We start from the raw sequence: 20580 nt of genomic DNA, 5'->3' as shown, positions 1-20580 counted from the left end.
CTCCTTCTCTTTATTGCAGCCGCGTGAAGTTGATCTAACAAAAATTAATTTCGCCGCTCGTTTCTATTCTCCTTTGCTGATAAAAATGAATTATTACTCCTTGCATACTCGGAAGAAACTAATTCAAAGCTAAAAGTCAAAGCACCTCGTACGTCACTGTAGTTCAACAAACTCAGCCATCCATCATCAACAAAACCAACCATCGTGACCCTTAAATATCCCAAATCTTAAACATACCGCGAGGCAAACAACGGAGACAAAAATCCATGATGAAACGCAGGGTCCATCACGGAACAGATTTACCGCAGGAGAAAACTACATAGCGAAGAAGGATCGAATTTCCCACGAACTAATGGAACTTTCAAAGATGTTCGTCCCGACTTCCGCTCACCTGTGCAAGGTTGAGCACCATCCCGCTGGAGCCAAACTCTCCCACGCGTCCGCCGATCTCTCCCTCTCTTTCTCTCTCATCTTTTCCCCAACGTGCTCTCTCTGGACCATTTTACCTCGTTCCTCTATCCTGCTCCACCCCGCGGCTAATACTTCGTTCGTCTCGTTGCTCCGTCCTCGTTTCGCTCTCGTCTATCTCCTTCTACCTCTTCGTTCCTCTTCTCCTGTGGTATGCTTTGAGATCCGCCGCCAGTACCGTCTCCCACCCTGGTTTGCGAACAGCTGATTCGCGAAAGGGGTCAGCCACCCCGAAATCCGTCTCTTTCTCGCTATATTCGGCCGTTTTCTCGATATCCTCTGCGCCGCGACGATAAGGACCGCCGCGATGGAACAATTTCCCGGTGTCTGTGTCGGCTAATGTTGCCCCGAACTCTTGGTGTGTTCGACTATCGACGCGAGCGTTTATTAGCGCGAGAACAGGTTGCAGCTTCGAGAGGTGATTACGTGTACGATGGGTGTATAGCGTAGAGAGACGCAGGATGGCGTGGATAGGTTGGAGAAGGTTGGAAGAGAGTATAGTACGTGGGATGACGTGGGATGACGGATGAGTGGATGTAGAGGTGTGCCAGTGAGTAGCGAATAGCGAGTAGCGGCAGCGTTGGTACAGCGAATGATCTGGTTTTGGCGTAATAACGGCTGGTTGACAGGATAGTTAGTGCTGCAATAGAGTAATCGGTAGAGTAACGCGATAAGTATAACAGCCTGGTTAATCGTAGATTAAGAAGTAGTATAATTGGTAGCGTGACGATGTCAGTGTCGTAATATTGTAATTAATGGCATAACGATAGCGTAACGCAATAGATAATAGCGTTAGTCGTACAGTAGAGAGTAGAGTGACAAAGTAGCGAACAAAGTACAGGCAAAGTGTAGGTGTTTGGTAGCGTAATAAACGAACACGTGGTACACACGGTGTGAATAAATATACGAGAGCTTAATGAATAGGTAGTATAGGTACAACAACGCAGAGAATAGAGTAAGTTAATACGGAAGAATCGATTCGATCAGTTATCATGGAATGGGATGAATATTCTTGTTGCTCGATTAACGCAGCAAATAACAAAGCTTATGGCAAAGTCTGGCGGAGTAACTTGGATTTATCGGTGGTTCGTAACGATATTTGCACGAGCATCATTAAAGCAAATCGTTAGCAACAATTATATTCCCATCGTTTAATCGATGAAATTGGCAGCGTTCGGAAAATTACACGTGCAAAAAGCCCATTTGGCTTGATTTATCGAGATACGAACGTAACCAACGAGAACGATATTCACAGGGATATTTTATTAACGAATTGAAATCGATCGTTCGCCGATTCCCATCGATACAATTAAGATTCTTGTTTTTTCCATTAAGCAAAAATATTAATGAAAAAATACACGTTGTTCAAAATTTCGAATGGATAGGATCGGAAGAGGGGTTCGATGGTTGAGAACCACCAACAACCTTCGCTGTCACTTCCAGAAGCCGCAACTGCTCCTTATCCGAGATCTACAAGTTACAAAATACATTAGTCCACCATAAGTAGAAACGCTCGGCGATCTTCGAACATCGGACAACCTTCTGTGCTGCTGAGTTTCTACAGGCTGATTCACATTGGATAATCGCGATTCAGCTCGATAATGATCACGAACTTGAATAAAAAAAAGCACTAAACCCTGCTCCGTTAATGGGCGCGTCCTACTTCTGGGCTTGATACATTATCTTAAAGCAGTGATTTTCAACCTTTCTCCATCTCACGGCACGCATAAACTAATTACTAAAATTGTACGGCACATCGACAGAGAGATATAATATTTGCTTCGAGACACGGCATTCACATCCGACGGTCATTGTTGTTCTTATTTGACAATCTAAAGGAAAAGAAATCAGTGTCCTTGACCAAGTAGTCGGCTATTATACGTTTTAAAAATTCTTGCAGCATGTCGGTTGAAAATTATGGTCTTAAAGGAATGTCTAAAATGAAAAAGAAAAGAAGAAGAAAAAAGAACGAGAAGGAAAGGTACGATGGAGGCAACATTTTGTGATATCGAATAAAATAATAATATCGAAAGTTGGAAGAAATAATTATTCGAAAATTATGTTTCGATGAAACATTTAATATTCCAGCGTATATTCCGACGCAGGACGAACAAAGAAACTGTGAAACACTCGGGGGCGGAGATGCAACGATACGCGACATTGTTCGACCGATCTGGCCGCAAATTTCACCGTTTCTGCCCACGCAGGGGAACATTAAAGGCTTCCACGATCTAATGGAATTAAACTGACCTTTCGTTCGGACCGACCTTTCCACTATCTCGAGAACGCGTTCTACTCGTGCATCAGTCCCTACGTGCGCTTAACTTAGTTTCGACATGAACCACTGTATCCACAAATTCGACCAACAACTTTGTAAATAATACGCGGGAAATAAACCTCTGCGTCTACGTAACGTCGTCAATTTCTTATTTCGAAAATTCGAGATCTCCTCTCATTCTACGATACAAATGTGCCAAAATTAAACACAACCGAATTTACCTGGAATCTAATTCAAACTGTTTCGACCATTTCAGACTATTCTTTAAAGATTCCAAAAAATGAAATTTCCAAATTCTCTTTCCATTAACAGCTAGTTTCTCGATTTTTCGTCCGTCGTTTCTCTTTCCATTCTGCCATATAATCTCCACCCTCGTATCTTTCAATAATATACCAACTTTCCAATCTTTCCTCCGTAATATCTAGATTCCGCGACTACGTACCTTAAATACTCGAGTCTTGTAAATACTCTTCTCGGTTAATGCTTAAACTTTCCAATTCCAATCTTCGTTAATCCTCGAATCCTACAATTTACTGTTCGCGAATAATCAGGACGCATAATCCACTGTTCGAAAGGAACAAACGAAGAAAATAGAAATAAAAAGAAGGCAGAAAATAAAGGCAGAAGATCCGTCTATAGTGCGGAACGTAAATCGATCGAAATCCGACGACGACGAGGAACACGGTACGTTTGCGCGGAATAAAAGCGGCCTGGCGGTCGGTAATCACTCTGGAAAACAACGACGACGTCGCGGTTTTCGCGGCCGTGGTCGGTCTCGACGAGGGCGAATTGCACTCGAGTTTACACGTGGCTTCGGCGTAAACGCCGCGCCGCCACTGCCACGGGTGGGAGTTTAATTTGGAGCCGAATAGCTGGTCGAGCGGCGAGCAAACTCGCCGGAAAACCGCAGGTTGATCCACCGGATACTCGAAAATCCTTCGTGCGACCTGCTCGCCAACTTTCCTCCGCTCGTTACTCACCCCCGTAGAAATATTTCCTCCACCTCGAACAATATAATCCGATTCGTACCTCGTTCTACCTCTTTTTCGTTGTTTTTATCTTCTCTTTTGTACAGGCGCGCGTGTATGCGCGCGTGGGTGTTTTTAATTTTTATTTTATCTCGTTGCGAGAAGGGACGAGGAATATGAAATAAATGAAAACGGAGGTCCGGGGTTTGGCGGTGAAAGAATCGAGAGCTGGGATTTTCGAAATTGTTGCCAGAGATTGGATTTGTATCGGGGAATTTTGAAAAGTGGAACGCTATTGTTGAATAAAGAGTTAATTTGGGGTAGTTCCAATTGGATTCTTCTATCGAGCAGAATACGCGCATTCATCGATTATGGCAGACGATTGATCGACAATCGATTTTGATTAAAACACGATGACTGGTATTTTTATAGGCGATAGACCATCTAAAATATCTGCGTTGCTTCAAACAATTGCATGGAAATGTAAACGATCGTTTCATCGAACGTCTATGCATCGATGAGAGTCGATGAAGCGAAATTTAACTTACCTTTGCTCCATCCTCGGAATTCTCTCGATAAAATCGCTCGATCTTATGGAAGAGAGAAATACAAACGAAACGCTACTAACTACTGGCTGTGGCCATTTAATGAAACTGATGATTGTTCTTCCGAAAAAGAACGCAGATGTTTCAAATGCTCAAGGAACGCGTCGCGCGATGCACAAACGAAACACCTCTGATCGGAAGGGTCGAACGATAGACTTGATGATAACGAGGGTGATGATATCGTACAATAAAAATACATTAACCCCTTAACGCATAAATTCTTCTTCGATTTATTAGTATTTCCTATATAAAACTCCTAAGAGATGTATGTTCTTTCTAAAATCCTACGCGAACAGAGAATTTAATTGCAAACGAGAAGATATTCTATCGCGAATACAGTCTCGTACGTAAAAATCCAGATAGATGTCTCTTCCTTTTTAAAATCGTATTTACGAGACATCGACTGCTGCTGGTTACCGTCACGGCCAGAAATTTCACAAAAGCCTGACGAGCAAGCTACGACAAACAGTCCGAAACAGGTAGAAAGAACACGTACACGCATAAACGTGTTCCCAGGAGCCAGAGATATTTCGAAGGACGATCGTCCGATTGTTTAGACTCGATGGCTCTTGGTCAGGTTAGGCTACCTTCATCCTGATTCTCCGTCGTTCGTCCCTGTCTCTTCCTCTTCGTCCTTTCATTCTTGCATTCGATGCAACTCACGCTCCCTTTCCACCCTTCTCCGCCCACCCACCCTTTCGCCATATACTTTCTCTATCCAACGCTCAGGTGACCGTAGATCCTCTTCGTCGCACCACCACTTGCGTCCATGCGTTTCTTTTGTCTTTTCTTATTTCATCTCGCTTTATTTTTTTCGTCTGCAAGCCTCGCATACCTGACCGCCACGAGCGCGGCCCCGCTAGCGATGGCCATCCTACTCCTCTTGCCCCTCCTGAGATTTATTATCAGCCGTTGAGCTTAAAGTTGAAGGTATAATCGTCGAAATAACGGTAGGAACGTGACGGTAAGAATGATGATTACCTCGTATTAACTTCTTCTGCGATGAATTTATTTACGGTCAGGAAAAGGTGATTTTTTACAGTTGTATTTATTTCAGATGTACTTGGCTGCGTTAAACGAGACGGGTAATGATGGAAAAATATAGCATAATGTTTGAAATATTCGCTTCGTCTTCACGTCGTTTTCGATGAGTCTGTTGTATTGGGTTGGCAACTAAATGATTGCGGATTTTGTCAATACCACGTGATGACAAAATCCGCAATCACTTAGTTGCCAACGATTGGGAAGAATAAATGACACGAGTGATGAATAATAATAGAAGAAAACAGCGACAGAAGATACACTGTACGAGATATGTTCGTGAACAACAAATAGGTTCGTAACAAGTTCGTAAAAGAGTCTCTAGGTAAAGACACATCTTAAATACACATCGTTTGTCAAAAAAATCCGCTAATTTCTATTTTCAAAGATGTACCTCTATCGCCTTATCGTTATTGCGATGCCGATAAGAATGCGATGATTTCATTCTTTGAAATCGAACGTAGACGCGTAAGTATGAATTTTAACGCAGAATTAACTTTTTCGTTTTCGTTGAAAAAAAAAAAATAATCTTGATTTGAAGATTATGTCGATTTGCTAAACGTTACGAGAGTCTCCGTTAGTACCTCGCTTTGTAACAGGACGGAAAAATTCGAAGCGTCTCGAAGCCATCGCTAGCAGTTGGCCCTGCCACGAAGAACAGGCCTGTGAACCGGCAGAATCGAAAAGAAGCAACTCGAAGGGAGATAGAGAATAAGAGAAAGAGACAAAGGGCTATCGTTGCATCGGTGACTATACGAACGATGCAATGGATGCAGTCGCGTCGAAGCGCAGCAAAAGGTTCACCTAGCGTTTATTACACAGTCTGTCAATATTTTTTCACCCTTTTTGCCCTGTCTGTCGTTGGCGAAAAGACTTCAAATCTTTTACATCCCCTTTCCGATATCACGAGAAGCATTAACGGACTTACGAAGGAAATTCCAATCGCTTCTGCATTTTCCTCGTGACGCAACAATTTAATCACGGCAACTATGTTAAAAGATAATTATATTAAATAGAGTCCCTCCCTTCTACTCTTCAATCATCTTCTATATAAACAAAAAAAGACCCTACAATGGCGTAAAAAAAAAAGAAGAACGACGATGTAACATCCCTTTTTCGCATTCCAATCGACAATTTCATATCGCAATAAAATACACAATGGAAGATCTAGAATCAACGACTTTAAATTCTTTTACGATCTTTTTTATTTTATAAAAGTTTACAATCAATGTCTTTTTTTTTAAACGACCAATGGTGAAACAGGCATATAATATGCTTCTTACGGAGCTTCTTACGTAGAAGCGATATAGCGACGTTAGCAATCAACGTGCCATTATTAAACAAACACCTTCCAGATGTTCGTATGTACCTGTAGGACATGAAAAAATATGCGAATATCCAAAGCACAGTGCTCGTCATATTTAGTGGATGAAACAAATCCTGTAAACTCCATTTCGTTGGTCTTGGTCATAAAAATACGAATTTGCATAAACATGCGTAGCCTGGATATCAAAAAAGTACTATCGATTGTTAAAGCGATCCGAAAGAAAAGGAAAACAAAATATTTTCTTGGGGAATATAAAAATATAGATAACAGGATAAACAAGATTATACGACAAGATAAATAACGTCTCGAGTATCAGCCAAGAAGTACCGAAATACCGATTGTTCGTGGAACCCAAAGAAAAGAGAAGAAAAGAAAAAGTAGCACCAAAGGCGAATAATCGGAGGGGGTAAGTTATAACTGGTTGTTCATTCTCAGATAACTAATCTTGCTATCGCGACGATAAACGTGTCGAACAAGATAAGGGGTGAGCCGTAATTGAATCTTGGCGCGCCATTTCTTTGCGCGCCACCGTATTTACGACTCGAGTTATCAGTGGTAGTTTCGAAGAAAAGAAAAAAAAGTTACGACTGTAGACACGCGCAAGATTGTTTGACTTTCTGATACGTTAAACGCCGGAGAATAATGGTCCTAGGGTAAAAAGAGAAGCTTCTGAAATGGAATGAGAGGTAGGAGGGGTGACAAGACGTTGTAAGTTCAGTTTACGCGAGATTACGCCCATTAAATTTACGACATGCGCGAGATATTAGTAAGACCAAGCTGTCGCTTGTTAGCCAGTGAAAAATGGAACGTAACTGTCCCCCCTGCGGTGAGAGATAAGCGAAGGAAATTTGGAAATTAATAGAAAATTACAACGATAGGCAGAAAGATTGATACGACGTGAACGAGAATGTTTTAAGATGGAAAAAACATTTCTATTCGGAATATTTGAATCGTTGCTGATACGATACGAAAACTTCGCAATGCCAAAATACTAAAACCAACCACGGCTATGTTATAATTCCAATCCTATAATCGGCAAACATGAAAACTGCGCGTTACCGAACAAATAATTTCAAAAGCTATAAGCTCGGTTACAATTTACAAGAGTACACGATCAATCCCACAGTTCAAACTTCACACGCAAACATTTCCACCCTCGGTTCACTCGTCAGACAAGTAACCAGAAATCAGAGGCCAGGTCGATAGGCAAACGAGCCAATTCAAAGACACCCTATCCTCGCGATCTCGTTTAAAACATCGATGTCGCGGGCCTCGATGGATGGTTTCGAGCATGAAGAAACGGCCGCGACGACTTTCTGAATGGCTGGGGGTGCGTGAAAAGAGTGGAAATAGCAGAGAGAGGGGAACACGCGGCGGAGATAGGAAGCAAAAAAAAGAAAAAGAAAGAAAAAGGAGAAAGGATGAACGCAAAGGGTGAAAGGTGTCGGCTGGCTCTCGTCATCCAGACCAATCTACGTGCGTCAAAGGTGAAAATGATAAGCAACCAACGAATCAGCAAGCAGCACCTCCGCGAGAAACAAAGCTGTTTGAAAGATCCATGAACCACGTTGGAAAAGAACGTGTTGTCTCTCCCTTTCCTCCCTCGGTTCTTTTCTTCTATTTAGCCGCTGTTGAAACGGGTGTCTCCGAGTTTTAAAACCTACCAATGGACTCTGCCCTCTTTGCATTTTCACGTAGAAGCCTTCTTCCGTTTCCTTTCCTTATCTCTTACACGAGAACGAAGAACAGTGATTTGTTCGCTGCCGCGTTTCCATATTTAATTCTCTTAGACGGCACTGAAACGTATTTCCGATTCACGGAACACATGCGGCGAAACGTTGCGAAGAATTCTATAGAAGTTTCTATAAAAGTGTTAGGGGAAAGCTTTGATTCTGTTATAGCTGGCAAGTTATTAGGTCGTCCGGAAAGTTTCTTTCATTTTGTAAGGAAATAATGGATACACAAGATCTTTCGTTTTATATTATTTTATCGAATTACGTATGATCCATTTTGTTCTATCAAAATAAAGATCACAACGTTCGACGAATTAGGTTTCACGTTTGTATAAAGATGCGTCGTTGTAAAAGACGCGTCTGTAAAAGAAAGAAACTTTTCGGACAACCTAATAAAATTAGGATCGTTGAAAATGTATAACTACTCGTAACGTTTTACAAATTCATAAATTGATAATATCAGGTTCTAGAGTATCTGCGACTTATTATCGGTATAGTTGAGATTTAAGATGAGAAGTTTAATTTGATGGTTTGACGCGCTGTAGAAAGAAAATGTAGGAAGGTATTTTTCAGTTTTGATTAGAAATTTAACTGAGAATTAAACACGAGTAAAAGCAAAGTGTTTCTTTAGCCGTTTGTTTTCCTCAATTAACAACGAACCGCTGCACGTTGAGTTATTGCTAATAAATTTGACGGCAAGACTGTCCGCGGTAATTCTAACGCTAGCGCGACTCTACCTCTCTCCGGTTTTCTCATTCGAATCGCCGTGAAACTTCAGCCCAGGCCCGTTAATTCGACCGTACGGAATGCAACGAACGTCGGAACGTCAAATAAATTTTCACGCGTTGGGCCACAAGCCTTTTGCATATTTTTCAACCGGATCTCCAATATCATCGCTGTACAAAGTAAAGGAAAATGAAACAAATCGTCAGAGATAGTGATATCGATATATTGTATCCGATTAAAAGTATCGACAAAGTGAATGCTCCACTACAGTGGAATTCCTGAAATTAAAACTTTATCGTTTTAGAATCTCGGAAATTAGAATTCCATTTCTCTGTAATTTCTCCTATCTCTTAAAATATCGAAAGCTAGAATTCTGCTTCTATTTATGTACAAAATATCTGAAAATTTCTAACATTCCAATGCTATCTTTTTCGTAATTTCAAGAATGCGCGTTTATTTTTTGTAATTTGATTTCTGAAATTTCATTTGCATTCTAAGTATCGGCAAAAACTTTCTTAGGAGGAAGTCGTTAAAAATCTGTAAAGTCAGATCGATGGATTTCAAAGTTAAGATACCATCGTTTGAAGCTTCTACGATAAATAAGTTTTATTACATTTCGCCCTAAAATGAAAGTTCCATTTTAATGGAATTTTTAAACGTTCTATTCAAATAGAAGAAAGATTCTATCCTAACGACGTTAATTTCTGTCGGATGCACCGATAAAAACTGGACGAAGTAAGAATGATGGTGAATCAAGTTCGAGGAAAGCTACCCTCTCTTGTGTGTTCGACTCAGGTATTCTCTTACCAGAGACTCTTTACTTTGCTCTTTTCATTCGGTCTGCAGACTTTGAGAAAGACGTCGAGCGAAATGTTTCGTTCGGGATGATTACTTGCTCACGCTTGGAAGAAAAGGGAAGCAAGGAAGTCTGACAAGATGGAGCCTCCCATTGATGGTTACTTTCGAGCGCACGAGATCTGTTTTATTGCTACTTTTGCGTGTATCTTCGTGGTCGATGCCAGTGGTCGAGTTAAACCAATGTTTGAGCATATTCATCATGTTCTATCCTTTTATTCGGAATAGGAAGTAATATATTCTCATCTTAGTTTCCAAGAAAGCTTGATCTATGGTACAGTTAGTTTACCTTCAAATTTTTTATTATTAAAGAACGATGGATTCTTCGTAAATCTGGTCAAGAATTTTTATACGAATTTTCTTAGTTAAGAATTTCTCTTACGATCCTTCTTTATCGATGTGATACGTAAACTGAAAATAATAATAAATAACGATCTTCGAAAGATTGAAAGAGATCCAACGCTTTTCGCTTTTACGACAATAAATAATGTAGAAACGTAAAATATCAACGAATAGAAATTGTTCATGGGACTTAAGTAAGATAAAATAATTTTTGAAAAATATTAATCGAAAGCTTGTAACGTAGAAAGCTAAAATGATACAGAAACGTAAAATAAAAATAAACAGACATCATGCTAAGGGAACGTAAATCAACGTATGTAATTTTAGAAAACTATAGCCGAGACCCAACACTTTACACGTTTGCAACCCAAGACGCCATAAAAAGAAAGCAAACGAAGCGTATGGTGAACGAACACGAAAGTGATTTCGAGGTAGCACATAAAAATCGGTATGCAAAGTACTCGAGCCAGCGAGAAAAGAATTAAGATATCCCCTTTTGGCGACGTCAGACGTTCGATGTTCCATCGAAACTGGCTTCTGGACAAAATTATGCAAGAATGTCGACACGGTCCAACGTTGGATCGCGTTGGAAACACTTGGGACAAGACGAGGTTTCGACCGGCCCGAGTAATTGAAATTAGAAGGTATGCGCCGATTTCGACGTTCACGAACGAGCAGGGATGTTCGGGCGGAATAATAAAATCTTTCCCTCGATACACTTTACAGAAATGAAGAAAAATTCCAGTTTGTACTTGGAATCGAATACTTGGAAAGTTTGGAAATGTTCGAAAGTTGTTCGAAGATGGAGGGCATAGGAGAATGAAAATAGCGAGGGAAAGGGATTTGGGAAAATTATTTAATTTCTTTAAATCGTGTAAAATTATATTTGGACGTAGTAGAGAATTTTAGTTTCTCGAAAAGATAGAGCTTCGAGCGTTTTGAGCGATAGAGTACTTTGAATCGCGTGAAATTATAATATCTAGAAATAGTGGAAAATTTTAGAGCTTTTTCAGATTATTATTCTAGAGTTTGAATGGTTAATATTCTATAAACCTGGGTGGAAATTATTAAATTTTAATCGCGACATATTATGTTTGAAAGTAGAGAAGAATTTTAAATTATAGAGATTGTTATTTCACAGCTTTGCTAGTCGCTTTTCCAATTTTCCTGGCAGTTTTTACCAATTTTTGTTGTATACTCCGATTAAATATTCTATAGTGTTCCACTCTGTTTTTTAAATATTAAACGTTGCGTCAAAGAAATAATTTTTTAACACTTTGATAAAAGGATTACGATGAAATTTTTAATCAACTTTTTTCTAACTTCGTTATTATCAAAAGAAAAAATTCGAATAGGAAGAAAGTTTCTTAATCACTCACCACCCAAGGAACTTACAAGTACTTACACTTAGATCCTTCATACCGTAACTTCATCTAAGTACTTACCTGAAACAAGAAAAACAGCGTATTACAATTCGTTTGAAACGAACGAACTTCCACAGACATTCCCCTCAAAATGTATAAAATATATAACTTCTTTCGATAATGACGAATTTATTGTGATTCGAGGATGACCGTTATTTTCTACTTTACAATTACATTCTTTTAAAAATACGTGTAAACTTTGAAAACGAGACAATGTTAGAAAATAAATAAATTTCAAATGCCTATGGCTATAATAGCACTTCATGGAATGGTATTTTAATTAAATGGAAACTTACTTATTTTCTAAAGGATATATTTTAACAAAAAAATTACAAAAAAATCGAGGATGATCTTTATTTTCTACTTTACAATTACATTCTTTTAAAAATACGTGTAAACTTTAAAAACGAGACAATGTTAGAAAATAAATAAATTTCAAATGCCTATGGCTATAATGGCACTTCATGGAATGGTATTTTAATTAAATGGAAACTTACTTATTTTCTGAAACAAAATTACGAATAAATTAAATTTATCCTGACGAAAATTAGAATAATTCGTAAAAGCCGATACGCAACGATAAAGTAAGAAAACCGAGGTGCCTCCATACTTGTGAACGCCAGCATATGCGTCTGTATTCCTGGAGTAAAAGAAGAACTATTTAAAATCAAGAGTAAAAATAGTCGGCTCTAGTTCCCAAAACCTTGACAACTCTATGAAAGAGCTGTCTCGCCTAAGCAGCCACCCCAAAGAAGAAAACAAGCCCAAGGAACACGGGCCACAGGCATCGAATCTCTTCTCGCGCGATTTAATATTTATAAAATCCCCGGAGCGTGGCACACTTGACCCAGAAAATCCTCGGAAAGATAAAAATCGAAGGAGTTAGCCGGTGAAAAGGACCGGAATGTCCTTCTGGATGAAAGAGAGGTAAACTTGGTAACGGGGCACCAGGTGGAAAGAAAGACAGAGAAAGATGGATGGGAACGACGATGAAAAGGGGCAGTTGGTCCACGTGGTTTAGGTTAGATTTTAGGTCATGTTCGAAAGAAGGAGACGAAGAGAAACGGGACACCACGGTGAAAAGAAAGAAAGAGAGAGAGAAGGAAGCGAAGAAATTGTAAAAAGAAGCAAAGGCGAAAAAGGGGTCTGCACGGTTGAATCGACCGACACTTGAGAAACTCGGAGCCACTTGCCGCTCCTTGACCTTATGTACTTTGCTTTACGCCGCTTTTCAGGCCTGGGCCATCTCCTCCGTGAAGGCTGGATAGAAGAAGAAATTGTCAGACGAAAGGGAAACCACGGAGGAAAGCTAGTTCGTGGACAACACGTTCGAGTTATGGTTTGTTTCTCGACCTCGATGTTGATTTCGTCGAACAAAGTTTGCTGCGAGTTTTAAAACAGGTGTTTAAGGCTTCTTTCTTTTTACTTTCTTTTTTTTTTTTTTTTTGGTAATCGCTAAGAGGAAACAAGACGACATTTTCGTCGGTACTTTGAACGTGGATCGGCGCGTAGGGTCTTCCTGGTTGAACATGTTCGTTGCGTCATTTGGTCGTCGATAGGTTCGTGAACAATATCAGCTTTCAAGGATGAAAGTGATACCGTGTTTTTCGTGCTGGGAATGTGGATCACTTCGGAGGGATATGTTGCGGGATAGAAAGGTTAAGTATGCGCCCTCCCAGGATAGTTTAGCCTCGTAAAACGCACGGATTATCCGCTCCAGATGGAGAAATAACTGACTCGATTGTCCGATGCTTGATAGGCCTAAATTATTTTCGCTTTGGATAGAATCGTCAAAGATCGACGCCACATTAACGAAGTGAGATTAATTGGAATTTTTATCGGAAAGACGACTAAATTTACTCCGTGTATACGGCATTGAATTTGAATTATTCTATCCGCGGAGAAATATGATTTTCCACTGACAAAATCTATAACTGAAAGAGAGTCTGTAATCCTAAAAATAAGGTTGAATCTATTAATCCTTTGATTTATAAACTTTCTGATACCTTTCCTTTTACTTTCTGATACCTTTCCTTTTACTTTCTGAAACTGTTTCAATAGTGAAATTGATTTAACCCTTTCATAATTAAAAGGATCACGTTTCTGTGACAATATTTCTACATAGTTTGCCTGTTCAATTGTGGCACGGTTAAAAGTGACAATGTATATTTATGAAACGGATAGTCTATCGAATCGATGAACAAAATGAATATACATATCGACGTGGCAAAAAGCGGGAAACCAAGTGGAAAGGTGTCGGATTTGAATGTCAGTGATTGCGATCAGTTGCTGGCGTTTCTACGGCCGCGGTGTATCGTGTCTCAAGTACTGTAATCCGCACTCGATGGCCTGCGAAACACAGGCTCCGTATGAATAAGTAAGCGATTTAACGCTGCGCGATTCGCCGTGCTCGCCCCGACCAATCTGTTCGACCGATTACTCGCGTCGTTCGTTCGTTTCGCGGCTGGTTTCGCGATCGATCACCGCGAACTTCGCTCGAGCTAACTGAAGCGCGATGGAGAACACGGCGTGTGTCTCGTCGATTGGCAAGGGAAAAAAAGAAAGGCGATCGGTGAAGAGATAGGGGACGAAGTTAATTCTTTGTACGATAGAGAGAATTGGTAATTGATTACAGTTATTTGCTTTAATTGGAATTTTGATCGTTTTAGTGGTTACAACGGCATCACAAGCGATTTCATTGCAATTGATCCGATCACGATCAAAGATTAGTCACGTATTATTATAATCGTTTTCGTGTTTCGTTTCACAACTAATCGCGTGATTTTTCATACGAGAGGACCTTTTTATTTTTACGAAATCTTAAAAATATCACGATATCGAAGATACCGATGTTTATTTTCACTGAAATTGTATTTAACTTTTCGAATAAAATTATCTTAAAGTATAAACTCAACGATGTTCGCTATTCATCGCATTTGTGCGAAATTACATAAATACAGATCAAATTTCTTTTCATTTCTCTATTTATTTAAACTGGTTGGCCCCCTTTTTTACACATAAACGAAATATCGCGGTACATAATTTATGTTTCAAATAGTCGCCTAATTATCTAATCTCATTGCACAGCTATTTGTACGTTGGAATTGAAAGATGACGAAAGGATAGCCAAAGAAAATTTAAATTATCGTTAAATGCGTTCGCTAAATTTATCAGTCTGTTAATAACATTGGAACGTTGGGAATTCTTTTAAATCCTCGCCATAAGACAAGAAAATGTTTGTAGTCTGAAAGGATATTGAATCAACTTACGCGTCTAATAAAGATAGCTAGCAGCTAATTAAAACAAGCTGAGATAAAAATATCTGAAAAGAAGAATTTACGTGGAACGAAGAAGGGTGAAAGAGGACTCCGAGAAGGAACGACTCAATGGGATGGAAATCGAAGTTCGAATAGAGAAACGTATCGAACACGCGGCCCAGATGGTCGTTCATTCACGGCCGCTTACTTTCAGACACCTATCCAACACCGTTTATGTATTTTCTGCGTCTAACCGACTGGAAAGCAATAAAATTCATCCGATGTCCAGCGAACAATTGTTTCCGCTCGCTCGCGGTCAACCCGACATCTTCTCGAACCTTGTTTTCCACGAAAAATGCGATCTGGGATAAATTTGAAAATGGAAGAGAATAGAATTAGCATTGGAAGAATAGAGCATGTCACGAAACTACGGAAGAATACAGCGAAGATTTCTTAAGGTTTGACTTTGCGTGTCTTGGGACTGTTTCGTTTTCATAATCTCGAAATTGGCAACGAACTGAATTTTGAACGGAGTAAAAGCACCTGTGAAAGGAATCTCCGAATATTGTTCGTTTATTTTCCGTCCTTATTCTGGTATTTTCTTCCTCCAAGTTTCTTTCGTTATTATCGTAAGCCGCGGAATATAATAGCCATTCTGGCATATGTTTTCTACGATGCGCAAATGATCGCAGATTCAAGGAATCAACAGTTTCCAAATGTCTGGACGAAGCTTCTATTTCTTTCTGTTATTCGTGATACGTCGTTTAAACACGAAACTCGTCGATAAATGTTTCGATAATGTTGAAGTAACACACCGTAAGAAGATACTCGTGCACCCTTTTTAACACTTTGACTGACACGGTGGTCATTGGTGGCCGGAGCGCTTGACTTCTTACGATTGTAAAAATTGAATGAAAATTGACAGTTAGGGCATTTTCAATATAACCGATAAATAGATGATACTTTGAAATAAAAAGTGCCCCATTGAACGATTAAACATTTTTATTAGAACGTCGATAAAAAAAAGAGAGAACAAATCTTGCACCTAACGGTGCACTGTGTTTGCATCCATATCTCTGAAGGATAATCTACGAATATGATTATAAACACGCGTTAGAAAATAATCGTAAATACTGCTTTATAATCATATAATTGAAGTTAGAAGCGTGAACATACCTTACTATTATATAGAGAATAAACAAATACCGTTTACTAACATCTTCTACACGTTTCGACGATATATTCTGCACGTTTTGCTTACGACGAAATAACGAATGCGAATGGTTTGTTGAAATAAACGAAGCCTTGTTACAATATGTCGCTATCAATGTTACCAAGGCGCCACGATGGTCACCCGTGACCACCAATAAGACAAACGGTCCATCGGGGAAGAATGTTGTCTTACATCATCGATTTATTATTATTTTATTATTATATGCTTTGAATAATAAAAATACTCCCGTGGCGTCCTGAGCGAAACACGTGATTTCGGGGTGGCAGTAAAAGTGTTAATCTCAGAATTCTCAAATTTGAAAAAGAATTCGTGACATTTTCACAGTACGTACGCGCGAACAAACATCCATCCAACACACGTGTATTTTCATTCTACTACATATTCTACTATTCGCCGCAAGCAGCTCCTCTTCGTTTCCCTTCAACATTTTCTAATCTAATTTCCCGTTCACCATGGTTCGAGGCGATTGGATTACCACATGGGTCAACGCAGTGGGCTTTAACCTCATAAACACGAACGCACGAATGGAACTCTAATAGCCGCGGCGGTTCCGTAATTCAAAGAACAACTTTATTTCACTGCCATTCGACACACCGGTACACGGTTTGTTGCCACTCCAAGACCAGCAATGAACTCGAGAACGCGAATAAAAAGTTCCAGCCGATAGTCCGCGGAACGGGGACACGATCGACGCGACTGTCATGCTGCAACTGGAAGAATCGTGCACGCGTCGTCGAGCGGAAACGCGTCCATTGTGCCAACGTCTCGAGGTACTAATGTGTTTCCATTGTCGAGCATCTTTCTGACCCCGTGTCACGACGGCGTCTGCTAATCTTTCCACTACAAAAGATCGTCGAAGAACGAGAAGCTGAGAAACTCCGGCGAAAAGTTTGCAGATAGCGCGGTTCCGCGTCTCTCGCAGACATTTTCCACGCTTAAGTAAACGAACTTGGTTTCTTAATACATAGATATATATCTTAATGGATGAACTGTAGAAGCAAAGTGGCTGATGTCGAAGAAATAAAAGCACGGGAGAAGTTACTGGACGCTTTACTGCTAATCTTTAACGAATATCATGGATAAAATTACACTCTGTGCAAATTTTATTTGCATATAATCGTACTGATAGCATGGAATAGGTTATTATTTATTATAATCTAAATTCGGATAGCACGAGATAAAAGCAAGATATTAAATTTATACGGATCGTAATTGGATTAGAGTTTGTCGAAATTACCGCCGGAATAACAAATTTGTTATTTCTCGTACAACATTCCATGAATATCTGTACAGCGATAAATACTAAATCAATCGAACAATCTCCATTCTATATCGTATAAATATTTACAATCTCTGTTCAAAGATATCAGTTTTTATTGGGTACACTGCGTTGATAATAATATAAAATAAATAATATAAAACGAATAATAAGAAAAGTCACTGAAAAATCGACAAATCCATTCTTCATTCGTGAAAGATCATTCAGGAAAATCGCTACTCGAACAGAGTTGGGAAACACTGAGCTGAAGGTAACGCCGCCATCAAATATTCTTCAACCAAAGACGAAGATTTAAAAACCTTGAAAAAGCAAGATCCCCTGCTGCACATCGCGTTGGAGACACTCTTGCAACTTGCAACTGGGGATGTCGTTTTGTGTCTGCGTATCGCGTGAACCGTGGATGAAAAAGAGCATCGTGAATCAGTGACGCCAGGCGTTATATTTGCCCCGGTGGAAGGGCCGCAAAAACCGACCGCACCTCGATAAGAATCTCCTAACTCCAGCGGGCCGCGTTTTTGCCAACGCCACTTGACGTCCCGTGCGAACGCTGCCGGAGAACGTTGCTGCTGATTCACGTTCACTGCCACGTTTTCCTCCAGTAAACGAACTAATCTTGAGAGCCTACTCTTTAAGCAGTACTTCCCTGACATTATTACCACTCCGTTCGCTATACTTCTTCTTTCTGTATTTCTTCAATTAAACCACCGTTGAATTGCGCCATATTTTGTGGAAGATGTTTCATTGAAATTTAAAGAAATTCCTTTCTTCGCCGCGTCTCTTTTCGTCCAAGCCGAAGAAGAATCGATTGAATTTCACGATCCACGCGCAAAAATCTACCGTGAATTATCTATCAGATGGAATTAATAACGTTTTATCGTCATTTTGGGCATTTCATTCAGCAAACTGATACTGTACCGTTTAAACGTGTACTCTACGAGTAAATAAATGCTCTTCGATATGATCGAGAATGAGCTGCTGTTTTATAAATAAAATTCTTATTTTGTAATTGGCGACCATTAAAATAAATTATTGGGCTGGCAACTATGCGATCTTGTCAATACCATCTAATGACAAAATCCGCGATCGCTCAGTTGTCAAGCCAATAGTTTCAGATTTATCTTCAAATATACGAGCGTGTAACTCGTACGAAAGATTCGTATCAAAACGAATTTACATAAATATATTTCACCTAAATGAATGTTACTGATATCACTAGACGCTGATTCTAAGAGAAAAGTTTCTTTCGTCTCGAATCGAAGCAGCATTGAATTTCTAAACTTTCGAAAAACGAGCAAATGGAATTTTAAAGGAAAATTTAAGAACATTGTTCACGTTGATACTGCATGGTTGGGAGCGAGCCACTGATAAGGATCAAGCCGCAGGATATAATTCGCCGCAAAACGGACAACGTGTTGCGGAGCTTGCGCGATTCCGCTTTTAAGGCCGTATCTACGGAGTTAACGTGACGGGATCGCCGAGAAAGGAACGCGGAGCGTACCTAAGCTCTATCTTTTATCTGCTATCCGCCTCGGCACGACCGCACGAACCGGCGATAAAGAAAGGTGAACAGCTTGTACTCGGATCTTTTCGTAGAAGCTGGAAAATTTTAATCGACGAATCCGAAGCTCCAGCTACTTTATCCGGAATACCATTTTCTTTGAAAGATACTTCGAACGAGATATCAATGAAATTAACGCAACGTTAAATTCCCTGCATGTAAAGCATCGTTTCTTCCAAGTTTAAATTTATTCGCTCGATATTACAAATTTCATTAAAGAAGAAGAAATTTCCTCTAAATTAAAGTGCGATCAACGTTAAAAAGGATACGTATGAAACAAACGTATGAAAATCTCGTTATTGCTGATCACGAATAGTCAGAATAATAGTGCGATTTTCTTGTATAAATCTCAACTACAGGCAATGCCTGCTCAACTACACTTCGACGCAATAATAAAAACCGGAAATTATTTTGATTGGAAGCTTAAAAAAATAATACGTGTACGATGCATACCGAGGTAACATTGTTCATTATGGAAGCGTTCGAACGATGATTCTGTAATGAACAACGTATAATCGTTACTCGTCGTACGCGTACCGTATACGTGTATCACCGTGTTATGGCAATCTAAAAATTTCATTCGATTCGTAGCAGCAGAGATCGTATACATCGTAGACACGGAGATCGTACACTTTGGTACGATGTGATTAATCAAGTTTTACGATTTTTGATACACGTAGAACTTTCTCAACCGTAGAACTAGCTAACTTAGAATTCGAAGACGAACTCAATCAGATTGAATCATACGCTTACTCGGTTCCCTGATCCAATGTTAAGTTTAACGAAACGATATCTGACTACAAATTTAAAGAAATCAACAGAACTCTGATTTTCACTTTACTTATCGATCTCTAACTGATTAGATACAGATAATAGAACAACTCCATACGATTCGCTCTATCGACTGCGATCTGCTAACGTTCGCTTAATTTAAGTAAAACGCCCAGAGTTCGCACCGACCAAGCGTAAATCGCTTAAATCGCTGACATAATTATTTTTCGTGTTAGGTGTCGCCGAGGGTTTCCAGGCCTTCAGGAACTGGATTATTCGAATTGTTAATCGAGTATCTCGAGTTTAAACCTCGTCCAATTGTTCTTGTATTCCAAACACGGTGTGAAGCCTCGATCGATGATTCGAACGTGTATCGCCATAAACGTTTACTATGATTTATTTATGAAATACCGACAGCGAGATCGTGAACCAGCAGTCAACTAACTGTCAGGTCTTCCGAAAAGTTTCTTTCGTTTTATAAGGAAATAGTGTATGCAACAGATTTTCCGTTTTATATTATTTTACCGAATTACGTATGATCCATTTTGTTCTATCAAGATAAAGATCACAATGTTCGATTAAGTTTCATGTTCGTATAAAGATGCATCGTTGTAAAAGACGTGTCTGTAAAAGGAAGAAACTTTTCGGACAACCTAATAAATCCCCCAAAACTACTCTCTGTCCTGGAATAGCGTCACTTCGCCTGCCTCGTTC

The 20580-nt window shown here is 39.7% G+C and overlaps 1 protein-coding gene across 2 annotated transcripts in view; it reads right to left on the bottom strand.

The window, feature by feature from the left end:
• Positions 1–20580, bottom strand: part of LOC122571015 (glypican-4) — a 128654-nt gene that overhangs the window by 52422 nt on the left and 55652 nt on the right. The window contains exon 1 of one of the 2 annotated variants that reach the window (XM_043734153.1): positions 507–636. The exons of the other annotated variant lie outside the window; for it this stretch is intronic. The gene's annotated coding sequence lies outside the window, so the exon portion shown is untranslated. Of the gene's footprint in view, positions 1–506; positions 637–20580 lie in introns of those variants that run through there. 2 annotated transcript variants of the gene reach the window in all.

Source organism: Bombus pyrosoma, linkage group LG9, assembly GCF_014825855.1.
Source record: "Bombus pyrosoma isolate SC7728 linkage group LG9, ASM1482585v1, whole genome shotgun sequence".
Classification (NCBI taxonomy): domain Eukaryota; kingdom Metazoa; phylum Arthropoda; class Insecta; order Hymenoptera; family Apidae; genus Bombus; species Bombus pyrosoma.
This window is presented reverse-complemented; position numbering and strand designations above follow the sequence as displayed.